The following is a 21,145-nucleotide window of genomic DNA, read 5'->3' on the forward strand; positions in this document are numbered from 1 at the left end:
GGGTAGTCTCCAGCCCCTGGTATGAACATTGATTTCTCCAATTTCTGGTAATTCACTCCCCATCCCTTCCCCAATCCCAGTTTCACTCTGCCCCCTCCTCCAGCTGCCTATCACCTCCCTCATGGTTCCGCCTCTTTCTACTACCCATTGTGTTTTCCCCTATTCCTTCTTCACCTTTCCTGCCTATCACCTCCCTGCCTCCCCTCCCTCACCCCTTTATCTTTCCCCTTACTGGTTTTTCACCTGGACCTACCAGCCTTCTCCTTCCCACCCTCCCTCCCCCCATCTTCTTTATAGGGCCTCTGCCCCTTCCCTCTTCAGTCCTGACGAAGAGTCTCGGCCCGAAACGTTGACTGATCGTTTCCACGGATGCTGCCCGACCTGCTGAGTTCCTCCAGCGTGTTGTGTATGTTGCAGTCTCTTTACCATCTGATATTTACTCTTCCAGTTGATCTGTTTAAGGTCTGCGCTAATTATGGAGACTCAGATTTTAAAACATAAATTGGCTTAAAACTTTTTATTTTACTGTTTAGCAGGTAAGTGCATTTTCAAAGAATGTTTATGTTGAAAACATCCATACATTCTGTTGGACCCCATATATTAAAGCATAATCATCTATTCTGCCTTTTTGGTCCTTGCCGATTTTTAAAACATACTTGTGTACCACACAGTATTTTCTCGTTAACACCGTCAACTAAATGTGCAATGTACTGGAAAGAGGTGTGTGCAGCTGCTGTAGGTAGAGTAGACAGTTTCCTCTTTAAGGAGAGCAGCCTGACGCTGTGCGGATAGAGGGAGTCAGATGGCTATGGGCTGCGTCGCGCGCTCTCGGCTGCGCCAGGAGCTGTCCAAACGGTCGGACCTGATAGCACATTCTACGCCGAGAGAGTGCTGAAGAAAAACACTTGAATTGCGACAAGGAAAAGGCAACTGCAAAATATACAGTACATATATATAAAATAGTTTCATAATGAAAGTGCAACAAGATTTTCTCCCAGTCCGGAAGCTGGTCGCGACACGAGGTTATTTTCTTCTATAAGAAAACATTGAAGTGATTGCTGGTGTGCAGTTTAATCTCTCAAAGCGTGAAGACAGCATGGCAAGTGAGTACCGAAATACCTGAACACTCTTAGCCCTCTCAATGCAGACAAACAAAAAAAAATGAAGCAGAAATTCTTCAGCTAGTGCACCATGCCCGCAGAACAGCAACACGTATTTCATTAAATCGCTTGGGTGTGTTTTATCGCTTTATTATTTGCTGATTCTTTATGTAATACATAAAACTACTTGTGCGTGTTAGATTAAACACACTGTGGAGATTTGTCAGCATAACTGTCGTTAAGGTTAAGTAATGTTCGGAACATTTACATGAGAGGAAGCTGCCTGCTTTTTCGGTTTCCTGTGTCGGGCGGTTTGGTTTTATCAATTGCAAGAGGGCATTTAAAGAAGAATTCTCATTGAATGTGGTCTCAAATCCCACGCTGCTTCCCAGGCCCGTGATGCTGTAGTTAGTACTGCAGAGGATGTGCCTTTTGCAGGCTGGCATGAAGGTAGGGTGGGGCAACTCAGCCTCCTTCCACTCACAGCTTTTCTCATAAATAGCTGAACATGCTTTGACATCCTGTTACTGATGTTATATGTAACCTCTTCCGAGAGCATTGTCTCTTTTTGTAGTCACTCGCACGCTCTATTTATCAGTTCTCAATCGGAAGCATACTACCTTCTATGCCCAGCGCTAGTTGGAGCATCTTTACCTACAGAAGTTTTTTTTTTAAATTAATGGTTTTGTTGATTACAACACGAAATTGTTGGTTTACATTTCAAACAAAAAAAAATGGGTTTTGGTTTCAACAGTTGGCATCAGTATTGTGATTAAAATTCTGTTTATGAAACTTAAAAAAAAAGCGCTATTTACTCCCATTGCCGTATCCTCACGCTTTCAACAAATCTCATTTAATTTACAAGGTTTGTATCTGCATAATTAGTTAAGGGATGTGAAGAGGTATATCGCTGTGCCTGGAAAAAGAAAAAAAAGCATTAGAAATGGCTGTGCATTTTATAATCATGTAACATTTTTGTGATTAGTTTTAACATAGGTTTCATTGCACTATATGTTAAATATGGCATATAGTTACCAAAATTCTTAAATCATGTATTGATCCAAATTATGATAAAACTTATAAACGTATAAGAAATAATCTGGTGAGTTCAAAGACCTGTACCCTTATTAATAACTACAGTGTAGCTGAATTTTGTTTTGGTTATATTGCATATGAAAAAAATTAATTTATTTTGGTAAAAGGAGTTGCAGTATTCACTGCTGATACAATTATTGGATAAGAATTAATTGGATTCCATCCTACTTATGGGAAAACTACGGAGCATGAAAGCTTTTTGGATGGATACCAATATTGTCAGATTAGCAAGTTTAAAAAGGGTGAGTTTAATGCTAGACATAAATCACTGTTCTATCTAAATAAAAATCTAATATTTTATTCCAATATGTTATGCAGTAGTGAAATATTATCAGGAGAGTAAAGTTATCTGCTATGAATATGCTGAGATACTTGCTTGCACCATTGATAACAGGCATCATATATAGTATGTTTTGAAGAAATATTAGGGTAGGGAAATTAACATCCTTATTGTTTTCAGTTGATCCAGAATGAAGAAGAATTTGAAACCAATTTAAGTCCAAAAATTGCCATCTATTCAGTTTTATTTAGAACTCTGTTTCTTTACCTCAGTACAACTTTAGCCTATTATTTCCATTTTGTATATTAAATGGTTTTAATGATCTGATGTTTAAATAATTAATGGGCCTCAGTTACCATAGTTGCCATCAGTGATGCTCAGCTCACTTCAAAGCATTTAGTGCTCCATGCTGTCTTTGGAAATAAGCGGCACCTTTTTTTTTCTGCAAAAGTAAAAGTAGTCAGAAATCTGAGAATTTACTATGAAGAAAAGTTTCCTTTCAATCATCTTGAGCTAAGTGCATCTAATGCTACCATTGAACTTAATGAAGATCAATTTTGTGACGTAGCTATGCTGTATGGAAGTAAGTCCTGTGGCCTATTAAGTCTGTGCTAATCTCCAAGCACTCACGTATACAGCTCTGACTTGTATTCTCCCCATAATCCTATCAATTATCCTGAGATTCTACTCTTCAGCCCCACACTAGAGGCAATTTGCTGTGGCCAATTAACCTACAGGTGGATCTTCAGGATGTTAGAAGGAACCTTAGGATCCAGAGGAAATCGCTTCACAGGAAATTGTGCAATGTTTTGTCAATTTTAATATTTTTTAAATTGAACTGTGCATCTATTATGTGCAAATCAGCTGCAGGAAGAAAGAATGGTCATGTTCAGAGTCTGTCATAAAAAGAATTTGTGATATTTTATGTAAAGCATATTGTTGCATTGTTTTCGTGATTGTTGTTGGTCAGATTGATAGTTCAAGATGTTAACACATACAAACTGGAATTAAGAGTGGATTTTGTGGATACAATGTGTCCGATAAGAAAATTGTTTCACTGGGAAAGAAGAAGATGAGTCACACACGTGAAGTGGATTATATTATTAATTTGCTTATCTCAATGAGCAGTTGTCCAGCTTTAAATATTTATTATACTGCCTAGTAGGAATAAGATATGATGTTTATGCATTTCCCATGTTTTTTTTAAGTATAATGTGTAAAATGCCTTTGCTAGCAACAAGTAGAGGAGCACAGAGTGAGATCGAATGCAATATGGTCATTATATTCGTGCCTCTCACAATTAGCATCTTATTGTCAGCTACTACGTATTTCCTATGCATCGTGATGATTACCTCACATGTTACTTGTGTTACAACTCTACTTGTGTCAAAAATACCTGTTTCAATTAAATATTAAATTAAATTAAACCTATCTAGCAAGCCCTCAAAGCAGCACAATCTATTTGAGTAGCTTTTGGAATAAATACCATCAAGGCTCTGTTTGTACCATAATTTGTTATCTCAGTATTGCATTTCCCCACAAAAGGATGTGAAAAAACAGACAGATCTTTCAACAAGCATGACTGTTTCTATCCACAATACAGCTAGTTGAAAAGTTGTTTATTAATACAGCTGGGTGCATCCATTTGATAAAGAAGTTGTGAAACTTTTAGAATTATACACTCCTGAAAAGTTTGGGAAATGGCCATTGCATGTATATTTGCCTTTTCACAAGTTAGATTTTTCTTAGTTAAAATGAAGGGCACAATGGAAGTTTGCACAGGGATATTGTATGACTCACTTTGATTTGTGTAAGATAAACATTGAGAGTGGATAAGGTATTTGAATCATAATTCTGCATCTTTAAAAATACATGAAGTAAAATTTCCTAGAAGCATCAAGTAATGGGTAATTTGGTCCTTCAAGCCTCACTTGCCATTAAATACATGGCTGATTCCTTATCTGAATCAATAGAGTATTTACAATAGACAATAGGTGCAGGAGTAGGCCATTCAGCCCTTCGAGCCAGCACCGCCATTCACTGTGATCATGGCTGATCATCCACAATCAGTACCCTGTTCCTGCCTTCTCCCCATATCCCTTGACTCCGCTATCTTTAAGAACCTTATCTAACTCTTTCTTGAAAGAATCCAGAGAATTGTCCTCCACTGCCTTCTGAGGCAGAGTATTCCACAGATCCACAACCCTCTGTGTGAAAAAGTTTTCCCTCAACTCCGTTCTAAATGGTCTACCCCTTATTCTTAAACTGTGGCCTCTAGTTCTGGACTCCCCCAACATTGGGAACATGTTTCCTGCCTCTAGCATGTGCAGTCCCTTAATAATCTTATGTTTCAATCAGATCCCCTCTCATCCTTCTAATTTCCAGTGTATACAAGCCCATTCGCTGTAATCTTTCAACATATGACATTCCCGCCATCCCTGGAATTAACCTTGTGAACCTACGCTGCACACCCTCCATAGCAAGAATGTCCTTCCTCAAATTTGGAGACCAAAACTGCACACAATACTCCAGGTGGGGTCTCACCAGGGCCCTGTACAACTGCAGAAGGACCTCTTTGCTCCTATAGGGAGTTAGATATGGCCCTTGTGGCTAAAGGGATCATGGGGTATGGAGGGAAGGCTGGTACAGGGTTCTGAGTTGGATGATCAGCCATGATCATACTGAATGGTGGTGCAGGCTCGAAGGGCCAAATGGCCTACTTCACTTATTTTCCATGTTTCTATACTCAACTCCCCTTGTTATGAAGGCCAACATGCCATTAGCTTTCTTCACTGCCTGCTGTATCTGCATGCTTACTTTCAGTGACTGATGAACAAGGACACCCAGATCTCGTTGCACTTCCCCTTTTCCTAACTTGACACCATTCAGATAGTATTCTGTCTTCCTGTTCTTGCCACCAAAGTGGATAACCTCACATTTATCCACATTAAACTGCATCTGCCATGCATCTGCCCTGTCACCCAACCTGTCCAAGTCACCCTGCATTCTCATAACATACTCCTCACATTTCACACTGTCACCCAACTTTGTGTCATCTGCAAATTTGCTAATGTTACTTTTAATCCCTTCATCTAAATCATTAATGTATATTGTAAATAGCTGCGGTCCCAGCACCAAGCCTTGCGGTACCCCACTAGTCACTGCCTGCCGTTCTGAAAAGGACCCGTTAATCCCTACTCTTTGTTTCCTGTCTGTCAACCAATTTTCTATCCATGTCAGTACCCTACCCCCAAACCATGTCCTCTAATTTACACTCTCTTTAGGAGCCTTTTGCACCTAGAAATGTATGTAACTCCTTCAAAAAATATTTAACTGCATAGCTTCTACTGTTCTCTGTGTGGTGTGTTCCTCAGGATCATCTCTTCTGAACTGTGGAATTTCTCTTTACCTCAAGCCTCGGCTTTCTACCTTAAGAATGTTGCCTTTCCTTCTCTACATTCCAGCCATGGGATCTCTCCTCTCTTTGTCTCCTTTGTAGCACTGAGAGAATATTTTATGTGTCAGTAGATCACTTCTCGTTATTTTAGACTCAGCTGAATTAGCATTATCACTCTCCATGAAGGATTCCCATCATCCCAGGAAACTTAAGTATCCTTTCCTGGATAAGGGAATCAAACTACAATGCAGAGACCCTGCCTAATTGTATTTTCTTGAGCTAAGATTTCAAGTTATATAAAACTATCAATGTATTCAAAAAGGATGCCGATTCTATTTTAGTCATTTATCTAAAATAGTAGCATGGAGGCTTGGTGATTAAGTTGTTGGTTTAACAGGTGGGACATTGAACATTGATGCAGAGACATGCACTCAAATCCCACTAGAGTATTCTAGGAAGTAAAATTCAAATAATTAAATAAATCTGTAATATAAAAACCTGCTCTCTGTAAAGGTCTGCAGGCAATGTCTTACGTTGAAGGAATATACCATCCTTCTGGCTCTAGTCCCACCAACCAACATTCTTAATTGCCTCCTGAGTTCAGGAACATTAGCAAAGAACAATAAATGGTAACGTGTATACACACACGTACACGCGTGCACACACACATACCCCCAACCCCAAGACAAGCTTCTTCCAGGCCTCCTGTCCTTGACCAGATAGTCAGACTTGCACACATTGGGCCTCCAACTTCTGACCACCTCTAAACTCGCTGATCACAGATTTGACTTTTGGGACTAGACCTCAGGACTCGCTGATCACAGGTTTAACCTTCGGGCCGTGACTTCTAGACTTGCATAAACCTCCAACCCTGAAGACCTGGGTGGATTGGGGGGCAGTGGCCCTTGTGACTCCTAGCTGTACTCAAGACTTACTGCTTGTATGAACCTCTGACCTGGAACCTGGACTCGCTGGGGATCGTTAGTCTCCTCAACACCTGGTGACTCAACCTCTAGTGTCACTGATGTTCAACAAACAGTGCACCAACCTGGCCTCTTACTGCCCCTTATCCCGGTCCCAAAACCGAAACCATACCCCTCTCCTGAGCTGCCCTAAACATCCCTACAAATGAGAAAACAACTGTCTGAGTCATGACATCGATGGACACCTCGACCCAACCTGTATATGAATAACATTAAAATTATAGTAAACACAAAATACTCTGCAGATGTTGGGGTCAAAGCAACACTCACAACATGCTGGAGGAACTGATCAGGGAGGGCAGCATCCGTGGAAACGATCAGTCAACGTTTCGGGCCAGAACCCTTCGTCAGGACTGAAGAAGGAAGGGGCAGGGGCCCTATAAAGAAGGTGGGGGGAGGGTGGGAAGGAGAAGGCTGGTAGGTTCCAGGTAAAAAACCAGTAAGGGGAAAGATAAAGGGGTGGGGTAGGGGAAGCAGGGAGGTGATAGGCAGGAAAGGTGAAGAAAGAATAGGGGAAAACACAATGGGTAGTAGAAGGAGGCGGAATTATGAGGGAGGTAGTAGGCAGAATGAAATAGGGATAGGGGAAGGGAAGGGGAGTGAATTACTGGAAGTTGGAGAATTCTATGTTCATACCAAGGGGCCGGAGACTACCTAGACGGTATAGGAGGTGTTGCTCCTCCAACCTAGCCTCATCATGGCAGTAGAGGAGGCCATGTATGGACATATCCGAATGGGAATGTGAAGCAGAGTTGAAGTGGGTGTGTTACGTACCCCGTAACTGGGTTGCCAAACCAGCAGAAATGGATCACTCAGTTGGAGTCTGGAGTACTAGGACTAAGAAAGTTTTATTAAAGAAACAAGCAACACATTAATCGAAAGGATAATAAATGCAACAGTTCAGCGATGATAAACGCACATGTGCACAGAATTAAGATAACCGCATCAATCAAGCTCTATCGTTGTCTAGGGGTAAATGACCAATTTCAAAATGACTCAAAGTTCAGTCCAGTTTGTAGTTCAGTTCGCAGTAATCGTTGTCATGGCGATGGACAAGGTGGGGAAGAGAGACATAGAATAGGAACAACTCATCATTCAGCACAGCTTCACTCACAGACCAGCGAGATGGCTCACAAACAGCATTTGGGCGGGTCCTTGGTGATGTCACCTGAGGTCACCGACTGTGCCCCTCCTCCAGATGCGGTCGATCCTCTGCAGTGAACCCGGCACCCAGGCAAGGGCGGACACACAGCGGGTTCCCGCTGATCGTACCTTTCCACCCTTGTCGTTGTCTGGCACTTCTCACCCACTCGTGAGAAGCGCACCGCGTTACCTCGTTACCTCGGGTGGCGTGTGTGTCTGTCTTAGCGAACCTGTCCCTTTTTATCCCCCTGCTGGGGTATCGCCTGTCCATCACTTCAAACAGTTCAGGGTTCAAAGGGGGGAGCCGCTCCAGACAGCTCTTCCTCCCACATCCCTTCATTACACATCTCCAGACGCTGCTCCATTGTTCCTTATCTCTCCTTCCCCTGAGGGCAGGTGGCAGACCAACTGCTGATGCCACTGATGCTAGCCCAGGCCAGCAAACATCTTAATTTTATGTGTATTCTCGTAACACTTCCCCCCTTTAAGGATTTTTACCGGGAGGTAAAAATTACAAACATGACTACATTATCTGATACATACACAATATACATCTTTAACAGTTATTTAGCTAATACAGAGAATTTGAAATTGTCAACACCTTGACAGACAGTCATCACATTTTCTGTTCCTTTTACACGTGTTATTAATAATCCCTTAGACCAGGCTCCAACTCAGCAAACTTCATAGTGGCCAAAAACACTGATGAATTGCGACCAATGTAACCTCTCATTTGGTTTTGTCCCGGACCACAACAACAAGGGTCGTCCCATTCCGACTCAATTTTCCCTCGCAAGGGCTTAGTAGGAGGGGGACGGGTATTGACCGCAGAGTTATTGCAAAACTTCCTGCAGTACCCCACCATCTCCAAAAGCCTTCTGAGGGCCCTCTTGTCTGTCGGGGTTGGGAGGTCAGCGATAGCCTGCACTGTAGCTTGCATCACTGCCAGCTGCCCCTGTGTCACCACAATTCCCAGGTAAGTGACATTCGTGTGGCCGAATTCATTTTTTCCAAGGTTCACTATCAAGCTGGCTTCAGACAGCCGTGTTAAATTGCCAATACACACCTCTGTGTTCATCAGCCCTTTAGTCACTGAATTACTCAAAAAATATGGGTGTTGTTTACTTGGCCGCCCTATTGTAACCACAATCACCCAACGTCCCAGTTCTTTGCATTTCCTCGGGACAATCAAACACATGGGTGCGAGTCGTTTAATTACTCCTTCGGGGATTAAGGGAGAGACCTTATCAGTAGACCTGGCCAAAAGAATAGCCTTCTCCCATCTGACCGATCCCATCCTAATCTTTTCAAAATGGTTTTTTCCTCTTAGCAGGGGGCCCCTAGCTTCATTGATTTCCACGCTAACACCGACTAGGTTTGTTAGCATATCAAAAGCCGGTGACCGTCTCAGTTCGCGTCGGTCATGATCAATAACATTTTTCCCCCTGGGCAGCCGGTAACTCTCTTTCATGATTCCACCAACTGTTTCCTCCAGCACCGCAAAATGTCCACCGGGGGGTACCTCGTGGGCCATGTTAAAAACCTCATCCCCATAACTCTTTTGCACCACCCCCCACTCCTCATCTGCGGATGCTGTACTTGATTTCCCTTTCTTCCTTAGCACCTCCTTATCCGCACAATAGCTTGTCAAGGCTGTGTCAGAGAGGGCTGTCTCGGCAAAAACCATCAGCCCCTCGTCTCGCTCCTGCGTCTGCACAAATTCTTTCCTGGCTACTGCTACGTCCGTCCCAGCTCCCTCACTACCTCTTATCTCACTACACCCTGTCTCATACAAGGTTGGCAGAAATGTTTCAGCCAAATTCACCATCGCGGGCGGGGCCTCCATGCTGGCAGGCTGACCCGTCAGTCTCACGACTGGGAACACGATTCCTCCGGCGATGTCATTACCGAGCAAGACTTCCACGTCTTTCATCGGTAATTCGGACCTCACCCCGATCGTGACTAGTCCAGAGACCAGGTTGCTCTGTAAATGTATCTGGTGCAAAGGGACTGACTCTGTCCCTTCCCCAACACCTTTGACCTCTACCTCCCCAGTCTGGGTCTCTGAGCTAAACTCTAATACACTCTTCAGTATTAGTGACTGACACGCTCCCGTGTCTCTCCAGATCCGCACTGGAACTGGTTTTAACCTCTTTTTCACTGACACCAGTCCGGCCGAGATAAACCTCTCGCGCCCTTCCTGGACTTTTTCAGACCTGTCCTTCCCTAGCGGTTCGCTTAACAGCTCGATACAGCCATTCAAAATTTCCGCTTTTCCTTTCCCCGTCTCCTTCCTTGGGGCAAAGCACCTGGACGCAAAGTGTCCGACTTTCCCACAATTATAACAGACGACCCCAGGAGACTTCCTACCAGACTGCTCCCGGTCTACCTTATCCTTTTCACTAGTCCCCGGCTTACTTTCTGACTTTTCCGGTGGACTCTCCCCGCCGTCCTGACTACCCTTCTGGTAGCCTTTACTCGGGGCAAACTTCATTTTATGCGTCAACGCATACTCATCCGCTAACTTAGCAGTTGCGGCTAACGTGGCTGCCTCTTTCTCATCGAGGTAGGGTCTCATACCCTCAGGGACACAACCTTTAAACTGCTCAATCAGGATCAGCTGTAGCAGTCTGTCATAATCCCCCTCTACCCCCTTCGAGGCGCACCAACGCTCACAATATGTTTGCATCTCACGAGCAAACTCCAAATACGTGCGGTCCCACCGCTTCCTCGCATTCCGGAACCTCTGCCGGTATGCCTCCGGGACCAACTCATAAATCCTGAGGATGGCCTCCTTCACCACCTCATACTTCTGGGCATCTTCCGCGGATAAAGCTGAGTAAGCTTGTTGGGCTTTCCCTTTCAGTACACTCTGAAGTAAGACAACCCACTTATCCCTCGGCCAGTCCTGACTTATAGCTACTTTTTCGAAGTGGAGAAAGTACCGATCCACATCGGTATCGTCAAATGGGGGAACCAGCCTAACCTCCTGGGTCGCCCGGAACCCTCCACCTTGGTTCGGCACGAGCCCCTGCTCGGCCCTTATCTTTAACTTCTCCAGCTCAAATTCCCTTTCCCTCTGTTTCTCCTCTCTCTCCAACTGTCTGTCCCTCTCTCTCTCTTCTCTCTCCAACTGTCTGTCCCTCTCTCTCTCTTCTCTCTCCAACTGTCTGTCCCTCTCCTGCCTTTCTACCTCTCTCTCTTTCTCCTGCCTTTCTAACTCTCTCTCTTTCTCCTGCCTTTCTAACTGCCGTACCCGGAACTCGTGCTCGAGTCTCAGTTTTTCAAGCTGTACCTGTACCGCGTCTCCAGCAGGTTTTTTCAATAGACACCTCCCCCAGCTCACCTTGGGGAAACACACCTTTAGATACATAGTGCTCTACAATAGCTCTGTGTATCTCCTCTCTCCTCATTGTCGACTTCACCTTAGCAAGATTCACCCGTTTTGCCACAGCTATCAATTCCGATTTCCTGGCATCCTCTAATGCCTCCAAGGTCGGCGCCTTTATAAATTCCTCAACCTCCATTTCTGCTGTTTGTCTTTTCTTTCTTTCGGGAATTTTAACCCAATCAATTTACTCCGTCCCAAATTTAGCGTTCAAAATCCCGGATGAGCCCCCACTTATGTTACATACCCCGTAACTGGGTTGCCAAACCAGCAGAAATGGATCACTCAGTTGGAGTCTGGAGTACTAGGACTAAGAAAGTTTTATTAAAGAAACAAGCAACACATTAATCGAAAGGATAATAAATGCAACAGTTCAGCGATGATAAACGCACATGTGCACAGAATTAAGATAACCGCATCAATCAAGCTCTATCGTTGTCTAGGGGTAAATGACCAATTTCAAAATGACTCAAAGTTCAGTCCAGTTTGTAGTTCAGTTCGCAGTAATCGTTGTCATGGCGATGGACAAGGTGGGGAAGAGAGACATAGAATAGGAACAGCTCATCATTCAGCACAGCTTCACTCACAGACCAGCGAGATGGCTCACAAACATCATTTGGGCGGGTCCTTGGTGATGTCACCTGAGGTCACCGACTGTGACCCCTCCTCCAGATGCGGTCGATCCTCTGCAGTGAACCCGGCACCCAGGCAAGGGCGGACACACACCGGGTTCCCGCTGATCGTACCTTTCCACCCTTGTCGTTGTCTGGCACTTCTCACCCACTCGTGAGAAGCGCACCGCGTTACCTCGTTACCTCGGGTGGCGTGTGTGTCTGTCTTAGCGAACCTGTCCCTTTTTATCCCCCTGCTGGGGTATCGCCTGTCCATCACTTCAAACAGTTCAGGGTTCAAAGGGGGGAGCCGCTCCAGACAGCTCTTCCTCCCACATCCCTTCATTACACATCTCCAGACGCTGCTCCATTGTTCCTTATCTCTCCTTCCCCTGAGGGCAGGTGGCAGACCAACTGCTGATGCCACTGATGCTAGCCCAGGCCAGCAAACATCTTAATTTTATGTGTATTCTCGTAACAGGTGGCAACGGGAAGATCCTGTCTGTCGTGGCGGACAGAGCGGAGGTACTCGACGAAGCGGTCCCCCAGTCTACGTCGGGTTTCATTAAAATTATAGAACTGTTGGCGTGTACGATGGATGATAACAAAAATATTGTCTGTTTGCACACAAAGCTGCTGCATTTGCTACCTGCTCATAATATAAAGACTATTTCTACAGTATATGCTGATACACTCTGGATATTTTGAATAATAGCCATTGGTAATATTATTTGAGAGGGAACATTACACTTGTTTTTAACAATCACTTATTCCTCAAGACATGAAGATTTATTATCTCCGGTGAAGAGTAGATTAATGTTGTGCTGAGATTTGCTTTGTGCCCCTTCTCCCTGAGGTTTTTAAGTTCAGAGGAACTCCTTCATGACTATGTCATCTCTTGGCTAGAACAATGGCTTCAGCAGCCTTTCTGTCTTCTCAAATTGTGGTACCTTTCTCTGCTATTACATTTTATTCTTAAAAAGTTCATTTTGAACATTTCTAGATGCAACACATTCCTCTTGTACTTTTTTGATTCCTCAGTACTCCCCTGCTTAAGTAATCAGTATTATTGGTTTATTGTTATCATATCTTCAGATATGAAGCACCAGCAGAGTTACACTGTGTTATTTTTAACTTTTGTAGTAAATGCACCTTATTATTTGTTAATTCATTTCTGGTAATATTACTTTGTCTTGTGTCTGTGAGTTATATGTACTGTGTTGTACACCTTGGTCCAGAGGAACATTTTGTTTTGTTTGGTAGCATAAATCTGTACAGTTGAATAAACTGAACTTGAACTTGTGTACCACGATGCAGCTAAAATAGTCTTTTGTTTATCATCCCAATAGAATATGTAATATAGAAGTATATTGTGCCATATATAATTTTCTCCATTCAAATAATCAAAATCTTTTTAAAAAACTCAGAAAACTTTGATAAAGTTCATCTCAGAATTTTCACCTTCTGTGAACTGTTGTCTCAGAGCTGCTTTACTATTTACATTTAGCAGCTATGAAAAACAATTTTTTAACATGAATAATGTGGATGCTTTATAACAATAGTTAATTTGAGTCTCCCAAGTGATATGAAGCATTTTGTTTTTAAATTGTTTTAGATTGTTGCAGTGGATAATAATATAAGTAGATGGGTATGTGGTAGATATATGAATATATTCAGTCCACATTAGACTTGGAAATAAACCTTACTGTTTAATTAGTGTTCAATGCATTGAACTTCTGCGAGAATTGTTGAAGGACAAGAAGGAAAATGGCAACTTGAAAGAGGAAATTCCCCAGAGGTGAATCTTGCAGTTGCTATTCTTTCACTGCATCTACTTTATGAGGACCCGTATTCCCCAGCGTACCCTTTGCTGTAGTCTTAACATTCTCATGTTCAAAGGCCTCCTCCTTAATGAGGGATTTTCATTTCTCTGTGGTATGCTAAAATGGTAAACCTTACAGAGGCTATTAATTTCTGGCATAATCTACAGATGTTTGACATTGTTAAATTTGAAAAGTTGTGTTCAGTTGGTTAGATTCAACATGTGGGAGTATCTTCCTTTCAAACTATCATCAGGGCTTCAGTCCAGAAATGTTTTGATTCAAAGACTTACAATTCTGTTGGATGTACAGATGTTTAGATCTGAAGTCCCAGTTTACACAGAATAGCATGTTTCAGTTTTACATTACTAAAACCTGCAATAATCAAAGTGTAGATGCTTCTAGACCTATACAGATATCAGAAAATCTGTGTGATTAATCTGAGTAATAGGATTGCACATTGTATGGTCTTTAAGAATCCCCGATTATGTGCCTTTAATTCTGAATGGAAACACAGTACAAGCCTGAAGTTTAAGGTGATTTGTCAAGGGAAGGCGGGGGGGGGGGGGCGGAAAATATATGCCATTACTCTAGGAAAATCTCATTTTGAGCATGTTTGATCTCATACCCTTCTCCTGACTTACATTGAGACTGCTGAAGTTTAGTCTGAAAATGCCCTGCCTCCGATAGGAAAAAAGCATGCATGCCTATATTTTCCAAAGAGATTAGAATTAGTAGGAAGATTCAATATTGTTTAATATAATTTCCTGTACACAAGTGTAAAGGGGAATGAAATAATTGTTACTCTGGATCCGATGCACCACAAAAAAAGACAAACGATAAAGAACATAATAATAATAATTTCAAAACACAATAAATACAAATACATATTTAGACTAAATAGATAGATTGTAGGTCCATAAAGCGATGCCTAGCACAGGAGTGTTTGTTCAGGTAACTGACAGGAAATAATAAAATATCTTGAGTTCTTCCATCTGCTTTCTGAAAGCAGTCTCATCATTGTTGGTGATGATCCCCACCACTGTCGTGGATGGGTATGTGGAGCGATGTGCCAGTGGGAGGAGATGTTGATCAGCCTCACTGCTTGGGGCAAGTTACTGTTTTTGGCTGGTGTAATGGTATGGATGCTATGTAGCTTCCTTCCTGATGGGAGTGGGACATACAGTCCATGGGCAGGGTAGGTGAGATCCTTCACGATGATGTTCGCCCTTTTCCTGCGCCTTTTGTATGTATGTCCTTGGCAGTGGGTAGGCTGATGCCAATGATGTGTTAGACAGTTTTGACTACCTACTAGAGTTTCCCTGTCCACCACAGTGTAGTTTCCGTATGAAGTAGACTTGCAGCTTGTTAGAATGCTCTCTCCTGTGCATCTGTAGAATGACGTGAGTATGGATGTGTAACGTCCAGCTCTCTTCAGCCTCCTCAGAAAGTAGAGGTATTGCTAAACTTCCCTGACTCTGTAGGATTGGTTCTGGGTCTGTGAGAGGTTGTGTAAGATGTACCCTCCTAGGAGTTTGAAACTGCTTGTAGTCTCCACTGCTGTGCCACTGATATAAAGGGGGATGTGACTGGTGCAAGTTCTCCTGAAGTCAATAGCACTCTCCTTTGTCTTGTAGTCATTAATGGTGAGGTTATTTACCTGGCACCAGATCTTGGGTTCTTCCATCTGCTTTCTGTAAGCAGTCTCATCATTGTTGGTGATGATCCCCACCACTATCATGTCATCAACAAATAATTGTCTATCAAGTTGGAGTCCTAATCCAATCTCATGAGGGTTGCATTACATAAACATGTAACGTTGACAAATGTGAGGTCATTTGTAAAGTAGAACTCTTGACTGGAGGGTCTCTAAATTCCTAAGAGCTTTACTGTTCCAAGATAACTCATTAGATCAAGGGAAAATGAGAAATCATTTCTTCTAACAACACACATAAAAGTTGGTGAATGCAGCAGGCCAGGCAGCATCTCTAGGAAGAGGTACAGTCGACATTTCAGGCCGAGACCCTTCGTCAGTCCTGCAACTTTTATGTGTGTTGCTTGAAATTCCAGCATCTGCAGATTTCCTTGTGTTTGCGAATCATTTCTTCTTCTATGTTAGATTCATAGAGCTATGAGCTGGTCCTGTCTGAGGTTACCTAAGGGATGTTTGCAGTTAACGCAGGAGATCACTTAGCCCATTGGGTTTATATCTGCTTGCATCAGTCAATCTCATTCCTTTGCATAGTCCTTCAATTTATCTCTCAAGCAGCTAACCAATTCTTATTTGAAAGCAATAATTCAATCTGCTTCTGCCACCCTTTCAGACAGTGATTTCCAAATAATGATTATTCACGATGTGAAAAAGGTTTTCTTTCTCAACAACAGAATAGTGTACCCTGCATTACAAATGGTGTGTGTTCCTCAAACTGTCCGTATAATGGTTTACTCTCAACAGTAATGTCCCTATGGGTGTGCCCTCAATAATTTTGGTTGTTTCATAGACAGAAGAGTAAGTGGTTAATTTCGTTAACTAGAAATGAATTGTTAGATAAAATATCATTATACAAATTTCAATAGAAGAGACTGCCTTGCTAGTTTCCAAAGCAATCCTTTAAGTAGCATCCTGCTGTGAACTGGCAGAACTGTTGTCCTAAGAGGAAACTAATTCTGCATATAAACTTTATTTATTTATTTATTTCCACGTGGATTCTATAACAGTTTTTATTCCATGTCTCATTAAGTATTTAATACTGTTAATTCCATAAGGGCTGTTTTCTGTAACCCAAACCGTCATTATCCCAGCGTATAATATATGCAGAAAAGTTCAGCGGGCCAGGCAGCATCTGTGGAAAGGCAAACACAGTTAATATCACAGGTCATGAACCCTTGTTGGTGTTTTGACATGGTATTATCGGTGGGACGAGAAACTACCTGAGTTGCTGGTGGTTTTGCTTTTATTTCAGATTTGCAGCATCTGTGGCTTTTGATTTTTTTGCTTTGTTATATGTTACTCTCTAGTTCTTTATTAAATGTATTATAATTGAGCTTTGCCTAAATTGGAACCAGATGGGTTTCACAGAGCGCTCTGTCTGCAGGTTCAAGATGAAAACGGGCAGTAGGAAAAAAGGCATCTGAGTTACTTGAGCTGTAAACTGACAGTAAGACATAGCAGCAGAATTAGTCCATTTGGCTCATCGAGTATGCTCCGCCATTCCATCATGGCAGATTTATTATGTTTCTCAAACCCATTCTCCTGCCTTCTCCCTGTAACCTTTGATGCCTTAATAATCAAGAACCAATCAACCTCTGCTTTAATGACTTTGCCTTCGCAGCCAAGTCATAACGTGTAACCTATGTGTAGCAGCTACTCAAACAGACCAACGCTGCTGTTAGAGACTAAGCACGGGGTGGCGGGGGTGGTTAATCATGTATGACGCACCTTCCATTCAAATCCAATAATAAGGTTTCAAAGTCAAAGAAATAAACTTGATCCTTTGTTAAGCAACTAGCAAAACAAACAATCATGCTAATGAAACTAAAACTCTTGATTATAACAAAATAAAGTCATGTAATAAAAGTACTTAAGCTTTCTTCAATGTAATTAAGTTAAGTATTTTTAAGTGTACTTAAGTGAACTTAAATGTAATTAAGAGATGTACAAAAAAGATATCATTCCCGACTGTCTCTAACTCTTACTGACTCTAACCAAACTCGAACTGAACTAAAGATGAAAGCATGAATACATAACTAAACTCTTCACTTCTACCATGCCCACAGTCACATGACTAACTACCATACTAAACATCTCAAACATGCAACACAAGATACAATGCAAATAGAAACCAGATACACTACAGGAAGCTCTTCTTATGGTACAGGTTGAGAAGGTGTAGCCCTGACCCACTGTGGTGCATTCCACTATAGATATCAGTGTATTAATGAAGCCTCTACATCAGGCAGCTCAAGTAGGCACAGTAATTGACCACATGTCTGCCACTGGCTGTGGTTGCAGCTTGTGCTCACAGCTTTCGGCCAGGAACAGCACAATATTTCTTTTGCTGGTGCACAGATCTGCTTTAGTCTCATCTTCCAGTACTAGTTAACCCCAGTTCTAATGAAGGATCAGCTTGAAATCTTCACTTTTCCACAGATGTTGCCTCGCTCTTTGAGTATTTCCTGCGTTTTCTTGTTTTTCAGATTTCCTGCCTTTTGGAATTCAATTTTTATTATCCTTTGATGCACCTGATGTGGTGCATACGTGCTCGGTGTGTTACTGTACATGCTTCCTTTGACGTATGCTGTGTCTTCTATCTTCTATATCAATGTAACAGCTTTTCCAGACCTGTGCATTTTCTGGCATAACTGAAAAAAATTCAGTGGGGTGGTACATTATATGATCACCAGGCAGCTGAGGGATGCTTCATCATTAATGTTAAATCCTCCTGTCCCAGTGTAAACTGGCCATGCACAATGCATAGCTAAAGATCTCTCAGGAGCAAGGCATCAGTGAGGCCTGAATCTGATTTTCTATCCTGATGCATCTGAATAGGACATATTGTAGTGAATAGGAATCCAAAGGCAATAATCACTGTCTCAGAATGTGCCAGCTTGCTTTTGGTAAATTCTGTGCTGCCAACTGTTGTGCTTCTATATAAGATTACCACATGCCACTACTGCCATACATCATTTAACCTTGCATTAAGTTTTGGGAGTAGGGAATAATTAGACGTTTATTGTAATGCTTTCATGTTAAATAGTTTATCTGATAGAACTCAACTAAAGGTACCACCATTAACATCAACATTGAAGCTCCCAGTGCATAATTTTTGATTATGTATATAAGACAAATGTAACAGCTGGATGTCATCACTTTGTGTATATTTCTATTAATAAGATTGGTGCTAACAATTTATTGTGTAAATTCTTGATATCTGTGTTATGTTTTTCATAAGCGCACATTGGTCTTCTGTAGCATGTGTCTGACTTTGTCTTTATGACCAAAGTACTTACTTTCTTAAAATAAGTGGATATATATATATATATATATAATATTAAATATTCCTCTGATTATTCTACTCATAAAGTTTATAGTTTAAATGAGCAGTTGAAAAATACTAGCATGAATTCTACAGGTCCAAAGAGAAGTGTGTGTGGGGAGGGGGGAAGGGGGAGAGCAAACACTAGTTCTGTAGTTCTGCAGTTCATATGAATTAACACATGTATTTTGTACAAACATATACTCGCCTTTTGAATGTAATAATATTGTGTATGTAGGAGGTTGGATATCCCTAACCCATGAATGGTCTAAATCACTGGTCATTTGGATAGACACTTAGTTGGCATGGCAGGAGGTTCTTTTTCTGTGCTGTATGACTGTCATAACATGGGTGCAATCAGTGACACACAGCTTGACGGAGAAGCTTACAATCCTGGACAAGCCACTTGCTGACTTTGCCAGCTACAGATTTGCAAGGGAAAATGGGATGTATTCCCTTTTGTGGATTATGTTCTGATGGAAGAAAGCACTTTGGTGTGGCTTGTTTCCAAATATTGATCTCATTAAGGAGGGAGAAGTGATGTACATTTGACCAATTCTTTACAAACCTTGGGTGCTTTGTGGAATTCATACCTATTGGTATTTTTGAAAATTTTACTCAGCTGCCACAGTGCTTAACAGTTTTAATAGCTGTTAATGGAGACAAGCATTAATATATTTTATCTCTGAAATAAATTAGTTTATCTTATTTTAATATACTTTAGCTTCTACATTTATTGGAAGAAGAATATTGGATGTCGCCTGGATTGGGGAGCATGCTTTATGAGGGAAAAAAAAGTGAACTTGGCTTTTCTCCTTGGAGCGACGGAGGATGAGAGGTGACCTGATAGAGGTGTATAAGATGATGAGAGGCATTGATTGTGTGGATTGTCAGGGGCTTTTTCCCAGGGCTGTAATGGTTGCCACAAGAGGGCACAGGTTTAAGGTGCTGGGGAGTAGGTACAGAGGAGATGTCAGGGGTAAGTTTTTTACTCAGAGAGTGGTGAGTGCGTGGAATGGGCTGCCGGCAACGGTGGTTGAGGTGGATACGATAGGGTAGGTACATGGAACTTAGTAAAATAGAGGGCTATAGGTAAGCCTAGTACTGTAATTTCTAAGGTAGGGACATGTTCAGTACAATTCTGTAGGCTGAAGGGCCTGTATTGTGCTGTAGGTTTTCTATGCTTCTATGCTTCTAATATAATTATGCATGTAGTGTTGATAGATTTCACATCTTTACTATATTGTAGAAAAGATGCCATTTTGTCAAAACAAAACAGTTGTTAATAGCAAGAAGAGTTTGACATACAATGGGTTGTGAAATCCTAATTTGGGTAGAAATTACTGCCATTGATTTTATTTCATTAGGACTTAGTATGTTTGTACCAAATCTCTCTCTGCAATTTCAATGGTAGCACTAACATACTTAAAACAGAGCAATGGCCCAGTTAGAATTGCAGAGGAAGAAGTTAAATAGAAACTGATTAAGTGTTCACACAGTGACAGTTCTAACCTGTACTGTTCTTCAAAGTGGTATTCCACATAATGGCAATATTTAAATCAAATGGAAGGAAAAAAACATTGAATTTCTTCATTCAGTTTTTATTTCAGACTATGATAAAATTTGTGTATCTTTCTATGTGAGGTTAGTTTACCTCAGTCTTCAGTTGTTTGGGTCTCTCGTATCTAGTGTTAAGATGTGATCTAGCAATTGAAGACCCAGGCATTTCTTATAGATGGAAGGAAGAAGGGTGAAGCATGTCCTTGTTTAATGAATCTAAAGGTAAGCAGTCTGCACATTTCCTTAATTTATTCTTCAACATCTCATAGAACATCTCCAAGGACATGCAGATCTGCAGTGTGGAATTTGTCCAGATTGAGCTGCAGGGCAAGAAATGAAGCATAGGTTGCTCAAACCTTGAGCGAAGTGATCCAAGATGTGGTGAATTTAAGGCATTTGAAGATACTCCAGTGAGCTGTTGTATTGACATTTTCATTGCTGCATGAAAACTGTTGTATGTCGATTTTAATGGCAATACCTCATGCGTGTTTGCACCTCATCCTGTTACCTTATGCAAAGAAGGAATGACGAACTAACAGCTTTGGATACTAAGTGAAGATGCAGAAGATGATGTGCTCATTAGAAGTGTAAGTTGCATTCTCTGCAAGATTACTTCAGTTTTGTTTTAGTATGACTGATCAACTAATTAGACACTGAAAATAAAAAGAAAACCTGCTTCTGGACTTCTGAAATATAAACAGACTGTGTGAAACATTTCAGAATGTGGGAAAT

The 21,145-nt window shown here is 41.7% G+C and overlaps 1 protein-coding gene across 2 annotated transcripts in view; it reads left to right on the top strand.

Annotated features, from left to right (window-relative positions):
- Nucleotides 1–844: 844 nt before the first annotated feature.
- Nucleotides 845–21,145, top strand: part of LOC134345666 (janus kinase and microtubule-interacting protein 1-like) — a 394,868-nt gene continuing 374,567 nt past the window's right edge. For both annotated transcript variants that reach the window (XM_063046689.1, XM_063046690.1), the window contains exon 1: nt 845–1,103. The gene's annotated coding sequence lies outside the window, so the exon portion shown is untranslated. The remainder of the gene's footprint in view (nt 1,104–21,145) is intronic.

The sequence above is a fragment of the Mobula hypostoma genome, chromosome 4 (assembly GCF_963921235.1).
Source record: "Mobula hypostoma chromosome 4, sMobHyp1.1, whole genome shotgun sequence".
Taxonomy (NCBI): domain Eukaryota; kingdom Metazoa; phylum Chordata; class Chondrichthyes; order Myliobatiformes; family Myliobatidae; genus Mobula; species Mobula hypostoma.